The sequence below is a fragment of the Macrobrachium nipponense genome, chromosome 21 (assembly GCF_015104395.2).
Source record: "Macrobrachium nipponense isolate FS-2020 chromosome 21, ASM1510439v2, whole genome shotgun sequence".
Lineage (NCBI taxonomy): Eukaryota > Metazoa > Arthropoda > Malacostraca > Decapoda > Palaemonidae > Macrobrachium > Macrobrachium nipponense.
Genome location: NC_087212.1, coordinates 70,032,803 through 70,042,249, shown reverse-complemented (window position 1 = coordinate 70,042,249; position 9,447 = coordinate 70,032,803). Strand labels below are relative to the sequence as shown.

At 36.2% G+C, this 9,447-nt stretch overlaps 1 protein-coding gene across 3 annotated transcripts in view; it reads left to right on the top strand.

Annotated features, from left to right (window-relative positions):
- Positions 1 to 910: 910 nt before the first annotated feature.
- LOC135198150 (uncharacterized) overlaps positions 911 to 9,447 on the top strand; it is a 50,973-nt gene continuing 42,436 nt past the window's right edge. For all 3 annotated transcript variants that reach the window (XM_064225639.1, XM_064225638.1, XM_064225637.1), the window contains exon 1: positions 911 to 1,163. The gene's annotated coding sequence lies outside the window, so the exon portion shown is untranslated. The remainder of the gene's footprint in view (positions 1,164 to 9,447) is intronic.

Here is a 9,447-nt window from a genome sequence, read left to right as displayed (position 1 = left end):
TTGGAAACACTAGGCCATAGCATCAAGGAAAAGCAGATATGCTGTTCCGAAAAAGAACTTCGAAAACGTTAATTAAACCTACAAGAGGGGAACTAATGATAAAAGGAAATACTGTGCAAGTAATGCTACATACAGTTTACGACAATCCTTTTCAAGTCGGGAAGACTATAATCCATCGCGTTTAGCCTTTATCAGAATCGAGCATCCCTTCGGGTAAACATCTCAACAGGTGCTTCACCTTTTCACACAAAACTTCATCAAGTTGTCAATCATCTTTCCATATTTCTATCCAGTCGATTATTGACGCCTCTGGTACATTCTCAACGTTTTCCCTTCCATTTTATCATTTATTTGTTCATGATTATTCGAGGCCTTACGTGTTTTAGCTATACATTTCTCAAGTTAATACTTACCGTCCAGGAAGCGATGCGATTCGCTCTTTTGAGAAATATTTGTTTATGAATAGCGTTTTGAAATCAAATGTTGAAACAATTCCACGACAATCTTGGGAAGTGATAACTAATTAGATTTACCTCAGCAGGGCAAACTACGATGAACAAAGGAACATCATATGATATTAAAAATTAACTAAAGAGTGTTGCCATATCACGTGAATAACTTGTTATTAGCAGAAAGCTTGGTGTGCTTCTTAACACAAAGACTGTAGTTCATGAGACTAGAAAGTTCATAACTTCGAGATTTTACGTAGAAATGCATGTCAGTACCATTACTAGAGACGTTTTGCCAGTGGTTCTAAACTTTCCTTCTTTACAAGGAAAAAAAAACCGCTGTGGACGGAGGGGTTGCAAGAAAAACCAGAGATTGCAAGAAACGATCCGGGCTTCAGTAACTGGAAGGGAGCAAACTCAGGAAAGTGAGCACCCGCCGAATTCAGTTCAGTTACTTCAGTACCGTACGAGACCCGGTAGTGAGAGGTGACCTCGAAGATCGCTCCCGTAGAGTCGCATGCCACTTCGATCCCTTGGACTTAACTGATGTCTTTCAGTTGTTTATATTGCATTTTATTACTGTGAAATAGAGTGGTCTTTATTCGATAACGGATGACAATTGGAGTGCTTTACTTAACAGTATAAAGTGCGATTATTTTTTTTTATACTACTCGCCCAAGTTCAGTTGTAGGATCATCAACTCATGCATAGGAGGTAAGCATTAATATCGGAGTTTGTTGATAGCTATCCGTTACCGTACACAGGTTAATTTTTCACTTTGGAGATCCACACAAGTTCTCCTTGCTCTTTTTTTTCACTTTGGGACCGTTATTGCCAACTAATCTTATACCGGCATGAGGCGAGGTTAGGCAAATCTAGCCTAACGTGTTGCAGGTTTTAGGTAGGTTAAACTGTTGAAGGTATGGAGTCATTTCCCTGGTTTCTAGAGGTCAAAATTACTATCAGGTATTTATAATGATTAACGAGACTTTTTTCTAATGAAAGATAATGTACGGACAACGTTCTATTTATGTTTCAATTCGAGAGTTGCACATAGGTACTAGGCGCCAGCCTATCATGCCAGTAGGCCTATAGCCAGTTAAATTTGCCAGTGTTATGTTACGAAAAGATTTTTGTTAAATGAGTGGTGTTCTTTCCATGTCCACCATTTGGATCTGAATTAATGTATCTCCCATTTTGAGAGATATGTAAGTATGTGACTACCTAGTTAGCTGTATAGGCGAAGGCCTATAATACACACACACACATATATATATATATATATATATACATATGTATATATATATATTATATATATATATATTATTAATTATTAATATAATATCTATTTATATATATAGATATATATGTGTGTGTGTGTGTGTGTGTGTGTGTTGCGACTTGACTATTTGAAGGTTCAATTCCTTGTGACCATAATTTTCATCAAGACAGCCATGGCCAGGTTGTGATACATCACCAGCTTCGCCATCTCATTAGTAACTGCCTCATTCCAATGTTACCAATCGTTAGATTGTTTGCTCAGACGGTGAATGCTGTTATTGTTCATTAACTCCAGCTCGTGCAATCTAGCAGAATTCTCCCCAGAGCGCAGATGACGTCAAAAAATAAAGCACAATCGTCTTACTGGCGTGACCTACTTTCTGGGCATTGCACTTGTATACCGACTTTTTTTTTTTTTTTTTTTTTTAAGTGACGAGCTGCCCAGCATGATTGTTAAGTGATTATTGTATTCAGTCACGGGTAATCGGGTAATGTATAGTTTGCAGATCGAAAATGACTATGTACGCGTAAGGGTTACGTGATTTTTCCTAGTTGATTTGAGAAGGGTGCGTCTTGATGGTCATTCCAGACAGAATTTTCATATCCTATTTGGTGAATAGGTGGCATTGTTGATTGAAGCTGCTCAATTAGCTGTAAATGCAGAATTCAGAAGCATCCGACTGTTGGCTTCTCAAAGATACCGTGTATCAGTAACGTAAACTGTTCATTTTGGTAAATAAAAAGGCTTTCCGTGTTGTATGATTACTCCGCATGTTTTCACACGTGCATTTCTTGGTGATTTAACGGATATCGTGTGAGGTGAGCTCTGCTATTCATACTCAACTCCGTTACGTTTAACTTGGAATGTGCGTTGGCATTTGTTTGCTTAAAACGCATGCAGTTGCAAACAAATTAATACCTTGTTCAGCGAATCAGATTTGTCTGAGTTGTGCAGTAATCGGATTATGTTGGAAATTAAAGCTCCGTTACTTCTGTGTAAATAAAGTGGATTAAGATTAAAGTGGCTAACATATACCTTTGTGAAGTTATTTGCCAAGTTTTCGCAACAAATTTTAGCTTGAAAATAGTATAACAAGAATATACGTATATATTATATATATTTATATATATATAAGAATATACATACCATATATATATAGTTAGTACATATATATAATATATATAATATATATACATATATATGTGTGTGTGTGTGTGTGATAAACACGCAAACAAATGAAATAACGCTAATGTTTCCCGTCAGGAAATGGAACTCAAAAGAAGTATATATTGTGTCATTACAGGGGGAATTATTTTCCTGTAACTTGAAACGACCGAAATAATCTTTAGATTGAATACAAATTCTCAGCCTCTGCGGAAGTCATGAGATTATTTTGTTCGTGCATTCAAGTGCTCCAGAACCTTAGACCATATATCCTCGAATTTTAAAGATTGCTTAATTGACTGTAAACTCTGAGGCGTTGTCTTATCATTCATGAAAGAGCATGAAATATAAGGAGTGTAATAGATGCGCAGCACATTTTTTAAATCGTTGACGTGACTGTTGAGAAGCAAGAATGAGTATTAAAAGATGGAGAAGAGGAAAAACTGCAAGAGGTGATGGGTTCACGCACGATTTACTGCTGTACGATAGTGAGAGTTGGATTGACTGAGTGGAGTGGTTGACAGCGGTGTGGAAGGTGTGTCTGGGTGAGGGAAAGGTTCCAAAGGAATGGCGTGATGAAAAGTCGCTGCCTTAAATGAAGTTGAAGGTGATACAAGTGACTTGAGAATTATAGTTGCACAGCCACGAGATATGAGGAAAGGTGCCATGTGTGTAGAGTGGAATGGCTGGAGCTTTCAGATGTTACATTGTTGGCTTGGTATATTGAAAAGAAACTGCTCAGACTATAGAGTTGGAAGGTTTGTATGAGACGGGGATTGAAAGTGACTGAACGAAGAGTAAGCTTGTCAGGGTAAATGAAAATCAGGAGGATGGGGCGGTGAATGATTATGAAGTGGTTCACTAATACTAGCATTTAGTATTGAACGTAAAGAACGATAGTAAGATGAAAGAATATGCGTTTGCAAGAAAAAAAATTTCTGTGTAAAGAGTATATACGTATATATATATATATATATATATATATATAGTCATATTTCTGACCAGTCAAAACGTAATTACTGTGCAGTTGTATTTACAGCTGTACAAAGAAAGCTCGATTTTTTAGTGTACCTACCGTCTGAACATTATATATATTACATATTTATATATGTATGTGTGTATGTATACATAACACAGTATAATATGAAGATAAAAGGCCCCTAAAACACTATTTTAACGTTCCAACCATATATTTCGAGCACTTCCTTCTATGCTCCTGATCACTGGTAAAGTGTGGACATCCTATGTCCATACTTTACCAGAGATCAGGAGCATAGAAGGAAGTGCTCGAAATATATGATTGGAATGTTAAAATAGTATTTTTGGGCCCTTTTATCTTCATATATATATATAGATATATATATATATAGATATATATATATATATATATATGTGTGTGTGTGTGTGTGTGTGTGTGTGGTGTGTGTGTGTGTTGTGTGTGTGTGCATATATATGTATGATACACACATACATATACTGTATTATTATAATTATATATATATATATATATATATATATATATATACTATACATGGTATGGTGTAAGCATTTTGTATGTAGTTTTTTTATTGTGGAGGGTCAGGAATGTGAAAAATGAAAGTTAGTATATTTTTATTGAAAATTAAATGCATGGAGAGAGAGAGAGAGAGAGAGAGAGAGAGAGAGAGAGAGAGAGAGAGAGAGAGAGACCAAAACATTAGGAGCACGTTTGTTTAAAGAATGACGGTGCATTATTATGTTTGCCGTAATACTGTTATATATGAACCTGTAATGTGAGTCCGGAGAGGAAAAACAGTTTTACGAGGTTGTTGTTGTTTGTTAAAGAATGGTGTTGTTTGCTCACAGGCACACGCCGTGGATCGATCTGGACTTAATCTGCAAATGGGTATACCCCCGGGAAAATTATTACTTATTCTTATTTGCAAAGATTTTAATGCAGATTTTTAGGCGATTGGCCAATTTACCCCTTGCTTAATATTAAACTGCCATGCATCGAAGCGCCTTGCGCAATGGCAGCGTCACAACCTCAGAAGCGTTGTCATCTTTTTATCATGCATTTTAACTGAAATACGATCAAGTTTGATTAGTCTTTGGCTGGAGTTGAGCATTACTCTTCAATAGCGTTTTTATACTCGTTGCCTGTGGCAAGGCCGTCTTTCGTCACCTTATTATAATGTTTTATATTTAGAACAATATTTTCCCGTTTACATAAGTGAAGATGGGGACTAAGATATAACTCCGGTCTATGAATGTTTATTTCTGAAGCCTTCTTATTAGACGGTATCGGGTACCGTTTTTGGTTAGCCTGTTAACAAGATGACTCGCGTATTCATCAGGTGTCTGATTTTTCAGAAAAGAGCAAATATTCTTTTAACGCTGGGAGCCGGATGCTTGTTTTTATGTTTGTGTTTGTATGTGTATGTGTGCTTGTGAGAGGGAGAGGGGAAGGGGTGAGGGGCATCATTATAGTTGCTGTTAGCGATACATTTTCACGACTTATTCTCCTGAGTTGATAAGTGCTTCTTCCAACCAGAATCTGTAGATTTGAGTTTTGATGTTTTGTGATTAGATAATCGGATGGCGTGACAGAAATGACCTAAATTATTTGTGAAAGAATGTAAGATCTCAGTAGATTGTCGAGAAATGTTGTCGAGTAACTTATTCTGTAATAACTGGTCCGTTACTCAAATGATTAGTTGAAGTTGGACGGAAGCCTCCTTCCCGATAACTGTTGAGATTGACTGAGAAAAAATTGGATCCTTTGCGGTGGGTCTGATTGGAGGCCATCTGCCAAGCAAGTGAGAGATGAACAGAACATTTAACAATGGCACACATGGCAGGAAGTAGGGGCACCTTTGACTTACAAATATAGGGCACCAGCTACTGGATCCGTGTCCGTAATTAGATCACTGGCACACGAAAACATTTGAGACAGAAGTGATTAGACCCATTGTTCTTCTTGGACCCTTATTTCCTTGTGTGTGTGTTTTTTTTTTTTTTATCTTTATTATATTTAGAAATCAGTGAAATTTTGCGTGAATAGCTGTACTCTTTACAGGTTAGGCGCTATTATATAACCTGTATACGATTAGGTCTAGAATTTTAAAGAAGTAGGAATTACAAGAGGCAACAGCAACAAAATAGAAGCCGAAGAATGTTTTCCTTCCTTGCTCTTGATATAGATATTTTTATTCGCGCATTCTTATTTACATAGAAATGGTCCACATTTTCACTTGGATGGAGCCTAATCATGGTATCATGGAAGTCTGAAATCTCCCTCTGATGAGCCTTCGCTTCTGGGAGCTCACGAAATGGCAACATATTTATCGAAGTGTAAATTTGTATAAGTATACGTTTGTATGTTGTATTTGTCTGATTAAACAACCAACCATGAAGTTTGGACTGTGCGTTGTAGATAGGATTTGGTTTTCTTCAATTATGTCAATTATATTAATGGCTTCGTTTGTATTTCTTTAGACTGGACCCACAATAGACCCATATCTTGGTCTGCTTTATAACGGGAATTACGTTTCTAGGATATATTTGTCATTGGAATTGTGTCAGTGATAGTATATGCAGTGTTCATATAGAATTAGACTGTAGGTAAGGTGAACGATAATTTACAATTCTGACGGTAGTTTCTCAGCTGTTTTTTTAAACCATTACTTCCTGTAAAACTTCCTGTAAAAGACTGCTGTCAACTTTTTGAGTGGTTAACCTCTAATACGTAATTTCAGGTGATGTTTCCTATCCGAGGTATCACCGATGATGCTATTGTTGCTTTAGAACTGGAAAACAGAATTTGCTTTTCATCATGATGACTGATCAGTTTTCTACGAGTAAAGTTTACCATTGCAGTTCACTAGTTTGTTATTAATCCCGTTTGATTGGAAATCGCCAAATTCCGAAGTAGTTCAAATTTCTCCTCGTAACCGTTTGCTCTGAACAATTGAGTGTGGTCTCCAGCGACAGCCTTGCTTTTTAGGTTTCTTGAACATCCGGTTGTTTAATATTTGTGTAATGTTCTGCCAACCGTAGATCCAAAGCTTATTCCAGTTAGGAAACGCCATTTGACCTATGAAGTCAGTAATTCGTTCATGTCAAATGAGACGACACATCATTGTTGATTATGAAAGGGATCTGATTTTTTATGTAATTCGTGCGATATTCTGGCATTATGTTTTGCACACATTCTCTCTCTCTCTCTCGTCTCTCGCTCTCATTATATATATCTATATCTATATATATATAGATATACTATATATCGTATATTAGTATATATATAGTATATAATATATACATACAATATATAGATATATTATAGTATATAGTATATATATATATATATTAAATTAAATATATATTAATATAATAATAATATATAATTTTCCTATTATAGTATATATTATATACTATATATACGCATGTTTATGTATGTAGAGAGAGAGAGAGAGAGAGAGAGATTACGATTATATCACAGTATTAGGACGAAGTGCATACCATTTAACCAATATTGAGATTCTGTAACTGTGAAAGGGCGGCTAATTGGAAACTTTCATTTTGATGGTGAGTGATAGCCCTAAGTCTTATGTTTTGACACATGAGACTTTGGAAAACTTGGCTGACCATTAAGTTTGAGGACTAAATATGATGCAGAAAAGGGCATAATTGCTACTCAGCTAAATGTCAAGTAAACGACCTGCTCACAAACTGAAACATGATATGGCTAAATGTTAAACAAAATGCGTCCTTGGGAAAGTTCAGAAAAAATAAATGTAGGTCTATGATGACAGGGAAATTGGAAATGCAAAAATAATAAAAAATTACGAGGGAGATAGTTTAAACGACTACGATTTATTAGTACGTTTTTATTCCTCTGTGCAGCAATGCCGTATGGTAGAAGCTTGTCCTGAGAAATAATAATTGTTGAGCGAACGATTTGTTCTCGACCGTTGGAAGGCCGTTCTGTTGAACTAGTCCTACATATCACCAAACTCTTAACAATTACTTATAAAAAGGGGTTCACTTGTATTAAGAAAAAACGTTGATATGCATTACACAGTAACTACTGTACTGTAAATGGAACTATGTATACAAATTGAAAACTGATCGGAGACGATCTTATGTGTAAGCATTCCTTGTAATATTAGAAAACATTTCTAAAAATCAGAGTAAATGTTGCAGGCTGTATTTTTCTGCACTCGTATACTGTACCGTTAAATTAATATAACTTGGGTGGCAAATTTCTGGGGTTTCATTTTGATCGTGCATTAATGCTTTTTATACATGTTCCCTAATTTTTGGATTGTGAGCAGTCAATAAAGAACAAATGTTCGTGTATTATGAGTAAATCGAGTATTAGTGCGGCTAGGACTAAGTATCACGAGACGGAAAAATAGAGGCTATATTAAGACTAGCCATATTTGAGACCATAGTACAGGATTGAGGGCAGAGTCGTCCAGATGGTTCCGTCCATGAAATGACTCGTAAAAAAAAAAAATTTTTTTTTGGTTGTTCTTTGTCAGCTCTTGTGTTGTCTTTGGTAGAATTTATAGAGCATGCTCGCTCATTATGCATGAGTGAATTCCGTAACACAATCTTAGAAGTATTACTTGAATACATTATATTTCGACCTAAATTATTTATTTATCATTTTGCTCTGTTGGCTGCGCCAGACCAAAAGCAGTTAATCCCGCGCTTTCTGCATTTTGCGGATTCCACAGATTTACCAACATCATTATTCGAAGGCTCGCAGAATTAAAATCAAGAATAATGATAATAAAATTATGTTTGTTAAACGGTTTAGTTACAAGGCTGCCTCTTGGAAATCGACTATGACTTGCCCGAAAAGGAAATTGAAGACAGAATTAGAAATGTAGATAAAACGATGTGCAGCAGCACGAGAGAAGTCAGTTACAATATATCAAGCATGGCGCGAAAATAATTGTGTGCTTTTTGCAGTTATCGAGTTTGTGGACGTCAGGCAGAATTATGTTCTGTTGGCTGAGTGGACTGGCATCATTTTTCTTCTAATTTCAGTCACTGTTATTCTCTTATTATGTGATAGCTGGCCAATTGGGTAACGGCTCCATTTTCTCAATGAGTATTTTGTTTGGCTCATTATTTTTAACCACTTATCTCAGTCTGGACGTATCTGGAGAAGCCATCTTCTCCCAGTATCAAGCTAATTGTCGACAGGTTGGTCACGCCCTTGGAAGTCTGCCATCAACCATAAAATCAGATATATGCAGTAAGCATTTAGGAGTCTGTAATAGCTCTTTTCATTTAATGAGAATCATTCTAGTAATTGAAAAGATGGCCTCATATGCCGATGTCATCACTGGTAGGGGACGCTCGTACACCTTAAGGAAGCGTCTGTGATGTAGACCTATTGTACCAAATGGTTGATGTTGTCAAGAATTGACATTGTTTCATAATTTCTGCAAAAGTGATCCATGCTACACTTGAAGTAACAATGCATGATTCTGAGTACAGGACAGTAGAAATGTATCATTCGATGATATCAGAATGATGATTGAAGTGCTTGGTTTT